General features: G+C 40.2%; 1 pseudogene; it reads left to right on the top strand.

The window, feature by feature from the left end:
- Positions 1–3405: 3405 nt before the first annotated feature.
- On the top strand, positions 3406–13789 carry LOC101824212 (annotated as a pseudogene).
- Positions 13790–19048: the final 5259 nt, after the last annotated feature.

The raw sequence follows: 19048 nt of genomic DNA, 5'->3' as shown, positions 1-19048 counted from the left end.
AGTACAAGCAGAGACAAGAGAGATGCCTGATGATGGGTTATTTCTATGCTGTGCATCCATACCTCTGGGTTCTCTTTAGGAGAGTACAGAGTACTCTGGAACACTTCCTGGCTCAGGGTCAGATTGTCAATTTCTTTTACTAGCAGGAGTGTAGCTAGCTGCACTGCCAACAAACAAGCCAGCCAACCAGCAGAAACAAGATCAGATAGGCCCCTGACCTCTTCCCAGGTCCCAGTACCTGGGCAATGACCTCCTTTATAATCTGTTCAGTGGGATGGGGAGGGGCCTCCCCACCCTATCTTCCCTGTCTATTTTGATGTTTAAGGGAGGGTGGATGGGTCCTGTGAGAATCTGCAGAGTCCCCCGTGAATGGAGACAGAGAGGGACTACTGACCCCTACAGGCAACTTGCTCTGATTTCTTTATTACATGCTATCACACTGTGACATGAGTGCTGTATCCTCCTGAGATTCACTTAACAAGTGAGTTTGAGACCAGCCACAGTTGCACAGTAAGAGCCTGTTTTCAGCACAAATAAATAAACATTTAATAAAACTAGAAGCTCTTTGCCTTGTTGAATGATACATTTTGCTGTTCTGTTTATTTCATTTACAGTACACTTTATTCCATGTCTCCTCCTATCTTGTAATATTGTGAGCGGCTCCAAAGGCTTTCATGTGCATGCGAGAGACAAAGCCTACTAGCACAGACCTCCTTCAGGACAGAGAAATGGTTATGTATTTGACGCAATAGGAATCAATAGGAACTTCACCACGTTCTTCATGAGTGGGTGTTCTGCGGTATCATGCTAAAGAGGTGAAGCTAACAAACAAGTGTGATGAACAGGGCGGAGTTACCAGTGGGCCACTTTGGAACTGCCCGAGATTGAAAGCAGTAATTCATCTCTGACTTCAGTTTCAGTCTCCCTGTAGCAGAGACTCGGCTCAGAGATGCCTGTTGCAGTGGCTCCAAAGGCTTCCACGTGCATGCGAGGGACAAAGCCCACTAGCACAGACCTCCTTCAGGAGGGAGAAATGGTGATGTATTTGATGCAATAGGAATCAAACCAAAAGGGCAGAGAGCGAGTTTCACCGGGCTTGTACAGAGGAGCAGAGCCTCCTGCCTGTTTGCCTGTCCAGGTGATGCTCTGTGGACATGAAGATGCCTGGAGGCCTCTGGTATATTAGTTACTTTATCGGCGTATATAACACTCAAGTATTTCTGGGCAAGAGACATGAATAAGGAATCAGTTGAACCTAAGGCATATTTTGTTTAGTTGGATTTTTTTGGTTTTGTTTAATTTGATTGTTTTGTTTGTTTTTGGTATGTGTGTGTAATCTGTGTATGCGTGTGCACGTGCGCGTGCTCATGGGTGTGCTTGCTAGCCCGCTATCTGGAAATCCACACTCTGGAGTTACAAGAAGTGCTGTAGAAATGCTCCTTATGCCCCAGAGTGACGAAAACTCTAACAGCACAGCTTTCAAAGTGCACAGCTAAGGAAGTTCGCTGTGGGGCTGGGGCCTGTGGTTTCCAGATCCAGTGAGATTCAAAGGACAGGTGGGGAGGAGGTGCAGTGGGAGGCTGAACCCCAACACAAGCAAATCCTCTGGCATTTCTGGTTGTGGCAAATTATGTAAATGAAGAATCTTGTAGTGTTTCTGTTAAACTGTATTCTGTATTTAGAAAATGCTTCATTCTTTTATTTTTATTCCTTCCTTCCCTCTTCCCTTATTTCGATTTTTGTTTGCTTGCTTGTTTTAGTGAAAGAATATGGGTTTCCTGAAAAACAGTGTTCATAATTACCAAAATATTCAAGATCATGAGGAATTTAGATGTTTTTTCAGCTTAGTCAAATAGTCCCATAACTGAATTCATTTTTATTCTCCACACAGAAACATATATACACCCATATTTCTGTAAGACAAGTTAGACTAGGGGCAAATTTTTGATACAATTTGTTTTTATATTTGGATATGCATAATATTTTCTATATAAACATTTAGGGTTTAATTTTAAAAAAAAGAACAAGTAAGGAAACAACAAAAGCTACATATGTAAGTAAATAAACAACTTCTAGGTCTGAAACACCCAAATGGGTTTTGGTGGGTATTTAAAAGAAAAGTTACACATTGCCTTATTGAAAAAGAAATCTCGATGCACTGAATTCAAAGAACATCTTTGTTTATGCATAACTGGAAAGAAAGAGGGTTGATAATTTTCTTTTGAGTCAAAATCCAAAGGATGTTGTATATGCTGACCCAAAGACTTTGGGGAGCCTCACATTAGGCAGACAGCTTCATGGGAGAGTCTGGTGGGTTCAGAGAAAGAGTTAAAAGTCCATGAGGGATTTTCAGAGCCTGTCATATCATCCTGGGCAGAGCCTAGGTCCTCCCCCATGTGTCCAGGCTGAAGAAAGCATCCCTTCATGTGGAATGGGCTCTGAGAGTCTATTTGTATGTCAGAGATAAATACTGCTCTACTTTATAAGGTCCCACAGATTGCCAAGGTCTCTTCTCTGACTAACTCTTATGACAGAACACAATAGTGTGTCATGTCTACCTAAGACAAGAAACAGATTCTGTTCATTTGACAAGAGGAATTGGCCTTCAAGGGAGCCCTGATATCTCCAATGGCTTCAAAAGTTATTGTAACATTCTCTGCTCAAGATACCCAAAAATTATTTAAGTTATGGGCTAAAAGTGAGGAACTGATGCAATGTGTTTCTGCCACATTGTAGGGATCTATATTTAAAGCTGTCAGCAGACATGCTTAGCATCAGTTACACCCTCAGGCACAGCCTCTAGGCAGGAAGCTCACTTAGGAGAAGAGAAACAGGAAGTCAGTCACTTCTGAGTTCTGGCCTGGAAAGAACCAGAAGAGATGGAACCGCTCACCCTTGGGCACTCTGTTTCTAACTCTGCTCCGCCCATTTCTGTCTCGTGTCCTTCTCAGCGTAAACATCCAGTCCTCTCTCAGCTGAGACTCCCTGTTATTTTGGAGTTCTGTGAAAATGAACAAAATGTGGTGGTTAAAGTCAGCTGGTGCTTTTCAAAAATATCATTTATATTCAGTAAAATACTTCATTTGTTGTATATTTCCATGAATTTTTGAGAATATATAATCTCCATCACAATCAAGCTATAAACTAGCCCCCATGCCAGTACCCCTGTGCCCTTCTGCAGACACTCATTTTTTCTTCTGTACCCAGCCTATGGCATCCTTGCTTTGTCTATTCTTACATGCTTGTTTTCAAGAACACCATATAGGTGGATCCCTGCACTAACAAATGCACTGGACATTCATCCACAGTGAATTCAACAGCTGTGTGTCAAATACAAGCAGCTGGCTATAGTAGAAGAGATTCCAGAGCATGACTGATGTGAGGCTTGAGCTTTGATTTCAGTGTATGCATCTCAAACCTGAAGATAAAAACAGTTTTACAAACAAGACAGAGAAAAGTAGCAGGAAACTGGCAGACAAGAGAGTGAGCAGGAAGAGAGCAGGTAAGTGGCAGTCAGGATTCCCCAGCAGTAAACTACAGTTCTGTGGTCAGATTCTCCGAGTAAACTGCAAGGGGGCTGGGTGGGATTTTGTTGTGGTTGTGGTTGGGGATTTTGGTGGTAATGGTGGTGGTGTGGGCAGGGGATACACACGTGCCATGCAGAGGTCAGAGGATAACTATGTGTAATTGGTTCTCTGCTTTCATCTCTGTGCATGTTCCAGAAATTGAACTCAGGTCACCAGGTTTGAACTGCAAGCATCTTTACCCACAGACCCATCTTGCAGGCCCAAGAAAAATTGCTTTGGCTACAAAATGCTTTAAGGGTTACTTAAGTTGGCTAGCAAGTCCTGTAACATGTACTCTTCCCACCAGCCACCTGGGGCTGTCTCAGCCCCCAGATAACACAGGAGACACTATATTAATTATGAAGCTAATGACCGTTTGCTATGGTTTCTTAATGGCTAGCTCTGACTTAATTATTAACACATAATTACTAATATATATTTTCATAAGGACTTATCTTTCTGAAGACACCCTCCTGACGCATCCTCTCCTCCCAGGAGATAACATGGTGACTCCTCTCTTGACTACATTTCCCAGAATTCTCCTTGACTCCTACTCCCACCTACCTTGCTTCCCTATTGACCAACAGTGCTTTATTCATCAACCAATAAAAGAGACATTTTTACAGAATGATATCTCCCATCAAAGTCTTACTTTAAGGACTTCTGGATACATCAGGCTGAGGAACATTTAGCCAGCACAAGAAATGGACAAATGCAAGCATGAAGCCTAATTTTCTTTTTCAATCATTTTCCCCAGTACTGCTTGAGTTTGGTTTACATTGTCTCATGTTCAGACATATTTGAGTTGTTGCAAAATACAAGGGTTAATTCATAAAGCTACTATAAACACAGGCAGGTTTTATGTAAACACAAGTATTTCCCTTAGATCTAGGACATGAAATAAATTTAAACTCATTTTAACAAAATGCTAAGCTGTATTTCAACTATTTACCCCAAAGCTTAATAATATAAAGCATACTTAATACGTGTATTTACTATATATCATTTTATTCCATATTTTGGCTCATTTTTCTTTCTAAAATCCAATGTGTGTTTATAATATGTGTGCATGTGTAATGTAGACAATAATGGTGGGCAATTCTTAGGTAGACAAAGGATGAAAACTCATCAGCATATGATGCTTAGACAGTGGGTTTTCATAATAAGACTCACACCTCATCCTGTGTATTATAATAGACTCAAATAGATCACAGGCCCAGATATGAAGCCTACAACTTAAATCTATTTGAAGAAAAAATGAAAAATACCTTTGTGAAGAAGAGCTTGTCTTAGGCAAAGATTTCTTGCCTATAATACCAAAAACTTTACCTACACACCAGGTAGGTAGGCAAAATAAATTGGATTTAGTACAATGCTCTGCTCAGGTCCTGAAAAAGGAAGAAAAAGATATACAACGGCAGGGGTTTTATCTGCTCCCACTCCTCTCCAAGTGTGTGTGTGTGTGTGTGTGTGTGTGTGTGTGTGTGTGTGTGAGTGTGTGTGTGTGAGATGGGGAAGTCCTGGGTATATGTCAATAAAGCCCTGTTGGCCAATAGGGAAGCAAGATAGGTGGGACTAGGAGTTGAGAAGGATTCTGGGAAAGAGAGGCACAGGCAGTCATGATGTAGCTACAATAGGAATAGGAGGTCTGGACCCTTTTCTCCAGAAAGAGAAATACTTAGATTAACAATTATGAGTTAAATACTTACGTCAGAGATAGCCAGTAAGAAACAAGCAAACAGCCAACAGCTTTATAATTAATATAGTATCCTGTGTGTTTATTTGGGACTGATGCAGCTCTGGAACCAGGCTGGTGGGAAGACTTCACTCTATATATGGTGTCAGAAGTGTGATTGAATTTCCACATAGAATGACAAGAACTTAAAAGGAATTTTAGAAACAAAAAAATGGAGAGAAGCACAGCTTCTTGGTAGCAGCATTTTTCTCATGTGGGCTCTGTTTCTTGAAAAAGGAAGAAAAAGATATACAATGGCAGGGATTGTGTCCGCCCCCACTCGTCTCTAAGTGTGTGTGTGTGTGTGTGTGTGTGTGTGTGTGTGTGTGTGTGTGTGTGTATCATCGTCTCTCTCTGTTAGTCTCTGTCTCTTCTTTGGTTTTCTTTGTCTCTCTCTGTGTCGGTATCCATCTCTCATTCTCTCTTTCAAAAGAAATTGTATCCATTGTGTAAATGTACCACATTTTCTTTATCCGTTCTTCGGTTGAGGAGCATCTAGGTAGCTTCCAGGTTCTGGCTATTACAAATAATGCTGCTATGATCATAGTTGAACACAATGGAGTACTACTAAGTGGAAAAAACAATGATATCTTGAAATTCATAGGCAAATGGATGGAACTAGAAGAAACCATCCTGAGTGAGGTAACCCAGACACAGAAAAAAATCATGGAGTGTACTCATTCATAAGTGGATATTAGACATATAGAGAAAAGGATAACCAGGCTACAACCCTAGAGAACCTAGGAAACTAGGAATATAAGAGAGACATACATAACCCCCTCAGAGAAGGGGAAAGAGACAAGACCTCCTGAGTAAATTGGGAGGACAGGGGAGGGGGTCAGGAGAAAGAGGAGAGGAAAAGGGGAGAGGGGGAGAACACAAGGGATCAGGAAGGCCGAGTTGAGGAATGCTATCCTAGAGCCTTCATCTAGTAGCTGATGGAAGGAGAAGCAGAGATTCACAGCTAAGCACTGAACGAAACTTCTGGAATCCAGTTGTAGAGAGGGAGGAGTGATGAGCAAAGGGGTCAAGGCCATGCTGGGGAAACCCACAGAAACAGCTGACATGAGCAAGTGGGAGCACACAGACCCCAGGTTGACAGCTAGGGAACTATCATTAAGAACAAACCAGGTCCCATGCATGTGGGTGTCTGTTGGGAGGCTTGGGCAGTCTATAGGGTCTCTGGCAGTGGAACCAGTATTTATCCCTAGTGTATAAATGGGCTTTAGGAGCCCATTCCCTATGGAAGGATACTCTCTCAGCCTAAATACACAGAGTAGATGGGGAGTGGGATGGGGGCTGGTGGGAAGAAAGGGAGTATGGGAGGGAAAGGAAACTGGGATTATAATGTAAATTAAGATTGTTTTTAATTTAAATAAAAATTAATTTTAAAAAGAAACTGTACCTAAAATATACTGAGTGTTTTTAAAACTAATGGTAGGGAAATGATTCAATGGTTAAGAGCACTCGTTGCTCTTCCTGTAACTAATTATGAATATGTTTTAATAAATGTTTAATTGTGTGTCTGGAAGTGCTGTGGGTGCTGCCATCCTTATACATTTGTTTGTATTTGACAATTGCAAGGGTGTGAAAATGAAAATTATTCTCTTCATTGACATATTTTCTTGCAATATTACAAACCCATTCACTACTTATAGAGGCCATTTAGTAGACTTCTTAGAACTGTGTATGTAGATACATCTATGTTGTCTGAATAGCAATACTTTTATCTTGATTTATGAGGCAATGCTGTTATTTCTTTTTATTGCCCTATTGGACTGACTAGAACCTCCAGAGTCACACTAAAATAGTGAGCAGACATCATTGCCTTGGTCTGAGACACTCGAGGAGAACATTCATGCTGGTTGTGGTTGGAGTTTTGTTTGGGTTTTTTGTAGATATCTCTTGTCAGGGTGAGAAAATTCCTTCAGTTCCTAATATGCTGAGAGCTCTTACTGTGGATTTACAGTGACTTGTGCACATGCCTTGCTCACTTTACTGAAGTGCTCCTTTTTATCTTCTTATTCTATTAATATATAGGATTTCATTTAGTTCATTATAGTTAGAAAGACAGATGATAGAAGATAGATGATAGATAGATAGATAGATAGATAGATAGATAGATAGATAGATAGATGAAAGATTGGTGGGTAGAATAGAGTAAAATGTAGCCATTCTCAGCCTCAAACTCACTATTTAGTCAAGACAGGCCTTGAACTCCCAACTCTCATGCCTTAACCTCCCATGTGATAAAATCACAGTCCTGAGCTACCACACCTGGCACATTGATTTTGTTTTTCTTTTTGTCATTCTTATGCTCCACTAAGTCCTGACCAGACCTATTCCTTTTTTTTAATTACATTTTTTAATTTAAATTAGAAACAAGCTTGCTTCACATGTCAATCCCAGCTCCCTCTCTCTCCCCTCCTCCTCTGCCCCCCACCAACCCCCCAGCCCCCCACACAATCCCCACTCCACTCCCCAGGGAGGCTGAGGCCCTCCATGGGGGATCTCCAAAGTCTATCAAATCATCCAGGGCAGGGCCTAGGCCCTCCCCCATGTGTCCAGGCTGAGATAGCATCCCTGGATGTGGAATGAGCTCCCAAAGTCCATTCATACACCAGGGATAAATACTGATTTACTACCCGAGGCCCCATAGATTGCCAAGACCTCCTCACTGACACCTAAATTTAGGGAGTCTGGATCAGTCCCATGCTGGCCTCTCAGCCATCAGTATGGGGTCCAAGAGCTCCCTCTTGTTCAGGTCAGCTGTCTCTGTGGGTTTCACCAGCACGGTCTTCACCCCTTTGCTCATCACTCCTCCCTCTCTGCAACCGGATTCCAGGAGTTCAGTTCTGTGTTTAGCTGTAGATATCTGCCTCTGCTTCTGTCAGCCACTGGATGAAGGCTCTAGGATGGCATATAAGGTAGTCATCAATCCAATTAATCAAAGAAGGGCATTTAAGGTAGCCTCTCCACTATTGCTTAGATTGTCAGTTGGTGTCATCCTTGTAGATCTCTGGAAATCTCACTAGTGCCAGACCTCTCCTCAAACCTATAATGACTCCCTCTGTTATGGTATCTCTCATCCTGCTCTCCTCTTTTCTTCTCCAGACTCAACCCTCCTGCTCCCCCATGTCCTCCTCTCCCATCTTCTTCTCCCCCTCTTTCTCCTTGCTCCCTTTCCCCTCCCACCATGCTCCCAATCTGCTCAGGAGAACCTGTCACTTCCCCCTTCTCTGGGGGACCATGTGTATCTCTCTTAGGGTCCTCCCTGCCCCAGACTGTCTGGCAGTGGGATTGTAGGCTAGCACTCCCCTGTCCCATGTCTAAAATCCATTTATGAGTGAGTACATACCATGTTCATCTTTTTGTGACTGGGTTACCTCACTCAGGATGGTTTCTTCTAGTGCCATCCATTTGCCTGCAAATTTCAAGATTCCATTGTTTTTTTCCACTGATTAGTACTCCATTGTATAAATGTACCACATTTTCTCTATCCACTCTTCAGCTGAGGAGCATCTAGGGGCCAGGTCTATTCTTATGAAACTAAATCTACGGGTACTTGTTGTTGTTGCTGTTATTGTTGTTTCAACTTGACTTTCACTCTTTCTTGTTCCTTCATTGGCTCTTACTACGTTAACTGGAAGACTCCATGGGAAAAATTTTGTTTCCCTTTCCTACAGTCTTTTGTGAGCTGAGGACATCATTTACGAACTAGGAAACTCCATAAAGGGCATTTGCAGTAAAGTACAAGCCAAATCTATGGATGATTCTGAGGTAAACTTATCTTTTTCCCTAAAAGGTTCTTAAGGTTGATATTCTCATATTGATGTTTTCAGGTAAAAAGCTCCATGGAAAATATCTCAGAACCATCTCCACTGAGTCTCCTGTTAAGCTTTATTGCTGCTATGCAGTGATCATGGTCCTCTCTGTAGCTGTAGTTGCACTTTCTGTTACTTTGTCATTGTCAGGTGAGTGACTCATTCTCCAAATTCTGCAGAATTCTGTCCACATTGTCTATTATACTTATATACTTATACGGTAAGGAAGGACTCACTGTAGGAAAGGCTGTAGAGAAAACACACTAGAAATTCCTGCTCTCTGGGAAGTTAGGGTCTCGCAGGAAGATGCAGAGAAGGGACAGCACAGCCTCTGATGTGCACAGGAGGCTGGGCTCACCAACTCTAGGAAGATGGCGTTCAGTGCCCTCTAGAGCAGTAGCTCTCAACCTTTCTAATGCTGTGACCCTTTAATTAGTTCTTCATGTTGTGGTGACCCCCAAGCATAAAATTATTTTCATTGCTATTTTATAACTGTAATTTTGCTACTGTTATGAATCATAATGTAAATATCAGATATTTCCAATGGTCTAGACATATTTCCACCTGGGGTATGTATTCAAGGTAGAGAACAAGGAATGGAAAACTGGGACAGAGACTCACAAGGAGGCTGCTTTGGCTAAAGGGAAGTGTGAGCAGTGAAGAATAAAATCATTGGAGAAGGTACAGGAAAGCCCCCCTTCCGACTCATGGTTTAGTTAATATCTTCAAACACGGTCTGAAAATACTAAATAAAAAGCTCCAGAATATGTGATTCCTACGCTTTTAACTGTAGATTGTTCTGAATACTGTGATAAAATCTTGTACAACTTTGCTGCCATAGTTTCATGATATTACTCTATAAAAATCACTTCAACCCCATGAATGAATAGTGCACACAAGTCTAAACTTGTACAAGCATTTGGCAACAAGTCTTGGTCAGTGTAACCTAAACTATTTTGTAGCTCAGAAAAGAGTCAGACAAAGTGAAGTGACAGTCACTCTCACTGCCTGTTGCATTTGTCCTTCTCACAGAAGCCTCGTTGTCCTGGATCTGAGAACTGAGAACAGCTACAAAATAGTCCCCTCAATTAATGGGGAGTCATTTCTGGTGTTTAATAGTTCTTATCAAGTCACATGTTTCCTGGAACTCACTAGACCTTTGAAAGAGCAACACATTTGTCCTTACCTGTTAAAAGTAAGAAAAAGTAAAGGTATAAAAGAAGGATGTCTGTTGTTCATCCAAGCTGTCCTCTGAAACCATTCAGAGCTTCTTACACACACACATACACACACACACACCCCACATATTCATTCATGTATATACATATATAATCATTTTATTATTTTTATTTCTTTATTATAATATGCTTATTAACATAAACACTCAAAACACTTGTCAAGTTGCAGACTCTGTAACTCACCTAATTTCCATATGGATAGGATAGCCACTCTGAAGCTATGTCAGTTAAATGAACTACTGAAAAGCTTTAACTAAAAAAAAATTCCCTTTATAACTTTTCTCACAACTTAGAGGCCCTTTGCTGCATCCTGTCCTTCCTCATCACTTTATAACACTCTTCTTATTCTCCTTTCTACATGTTACATGATGCCCACACTCACAGCTGTTTACACTGTACATTACCGGTTGGGATTGCATGTGACAGAGTACATACATGGGTCTCTTTCTTTCTGAATTTGGATGACCCCATTTAATATCATACTTTCCCACTCCATACATTTTCCTATAAATTTAATTTTTCTTTAATGCTGAAATATTATTCAGTTTTGGATGAGTTCCACATATTCATTATGCATTCATCAGTTAATGGGCATCCAGGTCAGGTCCATTTCTTTCTATTGTAAATGGGGCAGCAATAAACATGGATGTACAAGACTCTCTGCAGTAAGATGTGTTCTCTCTATATATACCCAGGAGTTACTAAGTCACATAATAAGTCTATTTTTAAATTTGTTTGCGTAACCTCCATATTGGCTATATTAGTTTGTACTCCCACTGGCAGTGAAAAAGTATCACTATTTCTGTATATGGTTCTAACATCTATTGTCATATTCCTTCATGACAGCCATTCTGACCAGCTCTAACAAGAGTCAGTTTATGTTTATACATACTTAATATGTGCAATAGAATTATAAGAAGGCCTTGATCAGAGTTTTGGTACCAAAAAACCATTTTTACCATGCAATGTTTTACAAACTGTCATTTATCTACAGTAAAATCCAAACAGGTAAAAAGCTTTCTTTCATTTTTTTTCAAGAGAAAATGAGGATATGAAAGAGGATTATGGGAAAGAAATCTGTAGGATTCCAGAAATCAGGAACAGGCATAAGAGGCTGATTTTCTTGCAGGGTAGGGTGTCTTTAGTCCCAGGACTCAGGAGCCACAGTCAGGGGGATTACTACAAGCTCCAGACAAGTACAGTCCACAGAAGGCTAGGCAGGGGATGTAGCGGGCTTCTGTCTCAAAACACAAACTACAAAGAAGACAAGAAAAGCATTCCCTTAGAGCCCACTGGAAGGACTTGGAATAGGGACCATAATGTTAGGAGGGGTCTCCTAGTGATTAGTTAGGAAAGCAACTGCTCAGACACATAGCAAACAACTGAGATTTGTATAGCTAACCAAAGACAGGAGACTTAGAAATGCTTATTATATTACACGAACTGTCTAAATTTCAGTGAAAAAAGAAAAGTGGTCACTGAGAGCCCTGGACTTCGTAATGACACCTGCCCAAGAGATTGGATTGGATTTGGAGATAAATGTTTTTATTTTTCTGAAACCATGGAAGACTGGACATTCAGCCAGACCTCCTGCATGGCACTAGAGTCCCAACTAGTTCTATTTGATAGCCTGGAGGAGCTGGTAAGAAAGGATCAGGATTGGTTTGTTGTCTGTCCTATTGAATATGTTCTGCCTTGAGATGGAGACCTTAAAGTTGAAGCATGAAGAATCCCAACCCAGGCATCAGGGAATTTGGAAACATGTTATTGCTTCTGGCTGGAACCCTTAGATATTCCAGGGACATTCGATTACATGGTATTCACAGTCAATCTGTAAGGTCAGACGTACACTCTACTGAGATATCCTATAGTCAAGTAAGTCTTCACCAAAGCTATCAGGTGTTGCATACTGAAGGTAACAACTATCAGTAACTACAAGGACAGGCTTAACAATGGACATTCCCAGCCACAGGGGATGGACAGTCATCAATGTACTTTGGATTATAGATGAAAATGCATCTACTGATAACCAAAGGCTATTATGACTCCAAAATTGATGGCCCTCTATTACATCCTGATGCCTTCTCTAAAGTAGGCTGAAGGACAGACTAAAGAGTCATCTGAAGCTGATAGACACATGTATTCACTTCCAACTTTATGGCAGAATTTCCTGCAGAGATACAAGGGAGCTTCTGACCACTGGATCGGCCTTTACAAGGAGTCACCAGAGTACTCTTGAAGGTGGACAAACAATGCTGAATATAACAGCTTGTATGTTTGTAAAACACTTTTCATGTGTTCATGTGTTGTGTTTGTGTGAGGTATGACTATAAGACAGGAAAGCCTGAGTCATGCGGAGCCAAATGTACTAGAAAGGTAGAAAAATAAACACTTAGATTGGAGGAGAGCTTCAGAGGTAGGGTGTGTGCTTACAGCAATACCAATCCCCAGCAAACTCCACATCCCTATACATTTGAAGCCTTTAGATGCTCTCCCAATTATTGGCCATCATTTTCAAAGCATTTACTTAGTGTGATTGCATCCAAAATCTTTAGCATGATGATGGCATCTGGGATAGATGTTTTCTGCTCCGTTGCCAATTGAAAACTTTTCCTTGATGAGGAACACCCTTGTGAGAGGTAGACAGAACCTACAATGGGCAGTGAGGGCTCTGAAACCCCAGGAAGCCACTGCAGAACTGCTGGGGTAGGACATGTCAGACAGCTGTTTGCACAGCTGTACCTGTTCACAGAAACAGAGATTCCAGAGACATTGGGAACCTCCTCTAAAGTCTCATCATCAAAAAGCACTGAGACAGCTCCTGGATGTGAGCATTGCTACCCATTTCAAATGGAGCCATTTCACTGGAACAGTGAAGCACAGACTCAGTCAGATCCATCATTACAGACTGTTCAGAAATGTACTAAGAATTGGATTTTTCCCCACTTTCATACATGTGTAAAGTACTTCAGGACAGAATTGAAAATCACCCATGTGAGGCCATTCATGACAGCAGTTCATTTGAACATGGCAATAAGCACCAGTCAAAGCCTTGTATACACTTTACAGAGTCAACATGGAAGAATGACAAAGACATGGTGTTCAAATTGAACCCTTAGAATGTATAGATCCTAGGTCTAACTAATACGGGTGATTCCTCATGAGCTCTGTCTTTCTTTGATTCTTGTTAAAAATAAGCAGTGGAGATGGTCAAGATTTTATTGTTCGATTAAATCAGTGTCACCCTATGCAGAAATTTTGTTTGTTTGTTTGTTGTTCTAGGGTTCTTATCCAAAGAAGAGGAGAATATGCCTACCTGAGTGACAGTGGAATCAGCAGCATCAGGGGATACACACAGAGAAAGTGGATTTGTAGTACCCACAAAGCTATCCTTTACAAGGGTCAGTGATTTTAAAACCAGGGTAGAACATATGCCAAAGCATGTCTGAGAAAGAGATGCTCTGTGACCTGTTTGATGGAGGATGCCCTGTATATGTTTCTCTTATTGGTTGATGAATAAAATACTGATGGGCCAGGCAGACAGTGTAGGTGGGCTATGAGAAGAAAGAGAAGAAGAGACAGAGCTGGAAAGAGATGCCATGTCGCCACCAAAGGAGTAACAGGCCCGGCATTCTCCAGTAAACCAAGACCATGTGAAAATACATAGATTAATAGTTATGGGTTAATAACTAAGACAGAGCTAGCCAATAAGAAGCCTAGATATTGGCCAACAGTTTAATAATTAATGTAAGTCTTTGTGTGTTTATTTGGGCTTAAAGTGGCAGCAGGACCTAGAGGGAAAGAAAAACTCCTGCAACAAAATGTCACCCAACACAGGGCACACAAATTTCCTCATAAAACCTGACAAAAACTTAAAAGGAATTCTAAACAAAAGAATACAGACAGACAAGTATTCATGGTGGCAGCATTTTCTCAGGTGGGCTCTGTTTGCTAGAGACAAGGAGAGGCCTCCAGTTCCTTTAAGAGAAGCATCCTGACTCAGCATTAGTGGCAAAAAGTACACAGGTTGTTTAAGAGGCCCTGCTACCAAACAATTGAATGGTGTGTATGAGCAGCTGCCTGCAGCAGTGACCACATCTCCAAGCCACACAGCATGCTGCATGGAAGATTTAGCTTTTACTCATACAGACAAAAAGGGTTTAAGAGTCAAGGCAGTGAGCACAACTCCCAGTGCTGGTGGTAAACCTACCCCTGCCGTATTGGAAAGCCATCAGCTAAAATGCTTGCTTTAATTTTAGCCACACTGTTTAGCAGATAAAAGACTCGTGGCCAGTAAAAGATAGATATATAGTAAAGACAGATTAAAGTGAATAAAACCTCTAAAGGGTTTACAATGCATTTAAAAATATATGTAGGCTTGGGGGGGAAGGAAAAGGATAAAATGGTTAAAAAAGAAGTAGAGTAGCTGGGTGTGGTGGCACATTCCTTTAATCCCAGCACTCAGGAGACAGACACAAATAGGTCTCTGTGATTTCAAGACCAGCCTGGTGTACAGAGTGAATCCAAGGGCAGTCAAAGTTACACAGAGAATCCCTGTCTCAAAAAGCAAAAAATAAAAGTAAAAGAATTAGAGTAATAAAAAAGCCATGTAAAGATGGAAAGTATACAGAGTCCGGATACTGTACGTTATTGTGTTGTCTTTAAATTGTTTATTGTTGAGGATTATAAATGCCATTGGAGTAATCCAACATATATTTTTTTAAATGCTTTGACTTCAAAATTTAAGTCTAAGGACAGGTTACTTTGGAAAAGAAATTCAGTTTTTGTTTCCACAGAAAATGAAAAGCTGTGGATTCCTTCCAGACTGTGGTTTGATCAAGCAAGACCCCCTGAAGCAATGGCCCAAGTGAGCCAACATCCAAAAAGGCCGGGACAATGCAGCCTTGTAGACCACTACAGCCAGGATTTGGACAGGTTTCTGTGTCAATACCAGGATCCCCATGGTATTGACAGCTCCCCCTAATGGCAGGAAGCTGTTTATATATTTTTTCACTTCAATGGGATTGGTTATAAATGATTAATGATCACATCCAATGTCTTTCTAAAGGAAAAAAGTGGAATATGATATAGAAATGAATATTTTGTATTGGTATGGGTTTTGATTTATTGGTAAAAATTTAAAGTTAGTTTTGATTTATGTATATTTCTCCTGTTGTTTAGGCATTGTGTTTATACAGCTCTTTTAAAAATGTAATGTATAATTAAATACAGATTATATATAGTCACCTATAATAGTCAGAAGTTATATTTATGTTAGATTTTATAGATATACAGAGATATATTTCAAATGGACAGGCATCCTTCAAAACCTTTCAGAGACCTATAGATTATGGCATTAAAAATGGTTTATTGGGGTTTTTCATGACAATGAGACACAACTGCTCCTGGCAACACCAATTACTTCAGAGAAGTAGATGGGCACTGAAGAAACTCACTATGGGGTTTGCCTTCAACATGGCAGAAATAGCCATTTGTGCAAGAAACTACTCTTGCTTGGACTGTTTGACTGTATGCTTTATAAACTGAACATGAAGGACCCACAGGAAAGTAACTTCTAAACTTGCAAAACAAGATGGGACAGTCCTTCAGGGTTCCTGCTTCATGGAAGAGTCTGCCAGACATCCTGCAGGACACAGAGAAAAATGACTAACAAACCGCCAATACAGGTAGGACAGTTTCAAATTTCCTGCTTTACTGGGAAGTCTGCCAGACACTCTAGGCCTGTAGGCTAAAGATAGATACCCCAACATTACAGAAGAAGTTGGGTGACTATCAAGGCAACAAGATGTCTCTGTCAATTCTAGAGTTTATATATTATCCTTCTGAGGTCTTTCATGGAGTTGAAGCTACAGATGAAACTTTAGACTCACAAAAAAAGGACAGATTGAAGAATATTTTCTTTAAATATGCCAAAATTTAATGGACTAAATATTTTTAACTATAGTTTTTGCTAGTTAACTGTTTTGTTATATGCAATTTTACTGTTAAAGTTAAAACCTTTCTTTTTATTTAGACAGAAAAGAGAAGATGATGGGGGATGTCCTTCTGTATATGTTTCTCTTATTGGTTGATGAATAAAACACTGATTTTCCAGGCAGGAAATATAGGCAGGGCTACAAGAGGAAGGAGAAGAAGAGACAGGGCTGTTAAGAGATGCCATGTAGCTGCCAAAGGAGTAACAGGCCCGGCATTCTCCAGTAAGTCAACATCATGTGGGAATATATAGATTAATAGTTATGGGTTAATTATTAAGACAGAGCTATCCAATAAGAAGCATTAGCCATGAGTCAGCAGTTTAATAATTAATATAAGTCTTTGTGTGCGGGACCTGGCGGGAAAGAAAAACTCCTGCAAGTCCTGTTATCTACAGTTGCTGCTCCACTCCTCGTCTGCTAAAATCATCATCAATATCCATTTGTAATATGTGTTGGCAACAGAATAGAAAACTCACTTAGAGGGTTTTATATATGAGGGTTCTTGGAAGAGTATGGATGATTCTAAGTTGAATGGGTATTACTGTATGAGTTGGTATGCAGATCTTAAACCTAGAGTATAGTCCTAGCTGTATTACTGAACTCCACTTTTATGACCAGATGTGAAATTTATTTCTTTGGTCTCTGTTTTGAATGCAAGGACCCTAAAAATTTGGGGTGACTGAACCCATGGAAATAACTCAATAATCACAAGAAAAGTGGTACTTGGTCTGTGGACTCTTAAGTATTTTTGCATGCATGGTCAATATGCTTTCACAAAATTCAACAACAAACATGAAGTGATATCTAGACAGTATGAAGACCATTACTGCATGCTCAGTAATTAATACATCATAAACATGGTCAAAATATTTTTATACTTACTCCTCTGTGTTTGTATTTTAATTTCAGTGGACTAAGTGCATGATCCAAGCAAATTCCATTTTTCCTTCTTAATTAAACTTTTTTGAGACTTTCTTACAAGAGTATGCCATTTGAAATTTATTCTTTATTAGGTTTATTCCAGGCCAGGAGACAGTTAATTACTGAACCTCTTTAAAAGCATTTGTTGCCAAATTTTACAATCATTTACACACAGCTGCGTTTTAAAAACAAAATTTATTTTTTGATTATGTGCTATACTGTACTGATGAGTCCTAAAAAGGACAAAATAACACCTTCAGTCAACTCTGTGTTCTTACTTTATTGACGTAGGGAGTAAGCTGTATGACCTGAGTTTCACTTGAATCCACATGGTGGGAGGAGAAAACCAACCCCAGAAAATTGTCCTGTGGCCTCCAAACTTGCAAGATACACATACACACTTACAAATAAATAATTAAATGTAATAAAAATATTTAAGTTCATCTTTTATAGATATTGTGTCATTGATAGTTTTGTTGTTGTTGTTGCTGTTTTCTGTTTTTGGAGACATTATCTTACTATGTAGCCCTGGCTATTCTGGCATTTACTATGTAGACTATGCTGGCCTCAAACTCACAGAGGTCTGCCTGCCTCTGCCTATCCAGTGCTTTGATTAAAGTTATGAGCCACTATGTCAAACAATGACTATGCCTGTTTTGAGTCTATATTTTTATTATTAGATAAATGAAAGCATATCTCATTCAGGAAAACACCTTTCTCAGTGTTCTTCTGCTCCTACCTCTTTTAGCCTCTTTTGCTTTGCAATCCAATTTCTTTCCAGTAAACTAATAGAAAGGTCCTGTGTATAATTCACTTCTGTATTCTCAGAGAACAGCACAGTGTGTCAAACACAGGCGTGTTCAAGTCATATGCATAAAGAAGGTAGGTTCTCATGACAGCGAGTGTGAGATTTCTTTATGGTGTTGTATTCAATATAGTTCTGTGCAAAGAGCTCCTACAAAACTTCAGACTAACAAATAACTTTATAACATTGAACTGTGGGGTTGCCATGTGACAGACTTTCCTGAGGTGATTAAGCACACACATATCCATTCACTTAATAGGGAAGGCATGGCAGACCAGAGTACAGATATCATCAAACTCCAATTTAGTGAAGTGAGTTTTATTGGGGTCACTTACTGCAATATGGGTAAGGAATGAGAGCCTCCAAACAAGATCAGAACTGACACAAGATGATGATCACCAAAGTCCACTCCAGCATGAATGATCACTCACAATAGCTGGAACCCTGGAACATAAAAACAGGTTTCTGGCACATCACTGGATAAGAAAGTCTCTTTCTTAGTTACTTTTCTTTTTCTGTGGAGAGAGCTTCCCCACCTACTGCTTAATCTTGAGGGGGAAGTTCTAAATGTACTATAGAACAATCTTTGTACACTGTGAATATGGGTACTCAATGTGAAAAAAAGCTGGCTGGCCAATAGCGAGGCAAGATTTGGAGGTAGAGAGAATGCCATGTAGTAAAAGGATAGAGTCTTGGGAGTCCAAAGAGATGCCAAAAGGAGAAAGATGAATGTGCTGTGTTGAAAGAGGGTATCGCAAAGTGGCAAATATAGATCGGAAACATGGATTAATTTAAAATGTAAGAGTTAGTTAGTAATAAGCCTGAGCTATTGGCTGAACATTTATAATTAATAATAAGCCTCTATATGGTTATTTGGGAGTGACTGCCAGGACACAGAAAAACCGCCTACAAATGGTGCCCAAACATCCTGCACCTACGTCCACATAAAACCGGAGAAAGTTT

This window comes from Mesocricetus auratus, unplaced genomic scaffold, assembly GCF_017639785.1.
Source record: "Mesocricetus auratus isolate SY011 unplaced genomic scaffold, BCM_Maur_2.0 Super-Scaffold_100676, whole genome shotgun sequence".
In the NCBI taxonomy this organism is placed as follows: Eukaryota; Metazoa; Chordata; class Mammalia; order Rodentia; family Cricetidae; genus Mesocricetus; species Mesocricetus auratus.
Note: the sequence above shows the minus strand (reverse complement) of the source record. Positions and strands in the feature narration are given on the sequence as shown.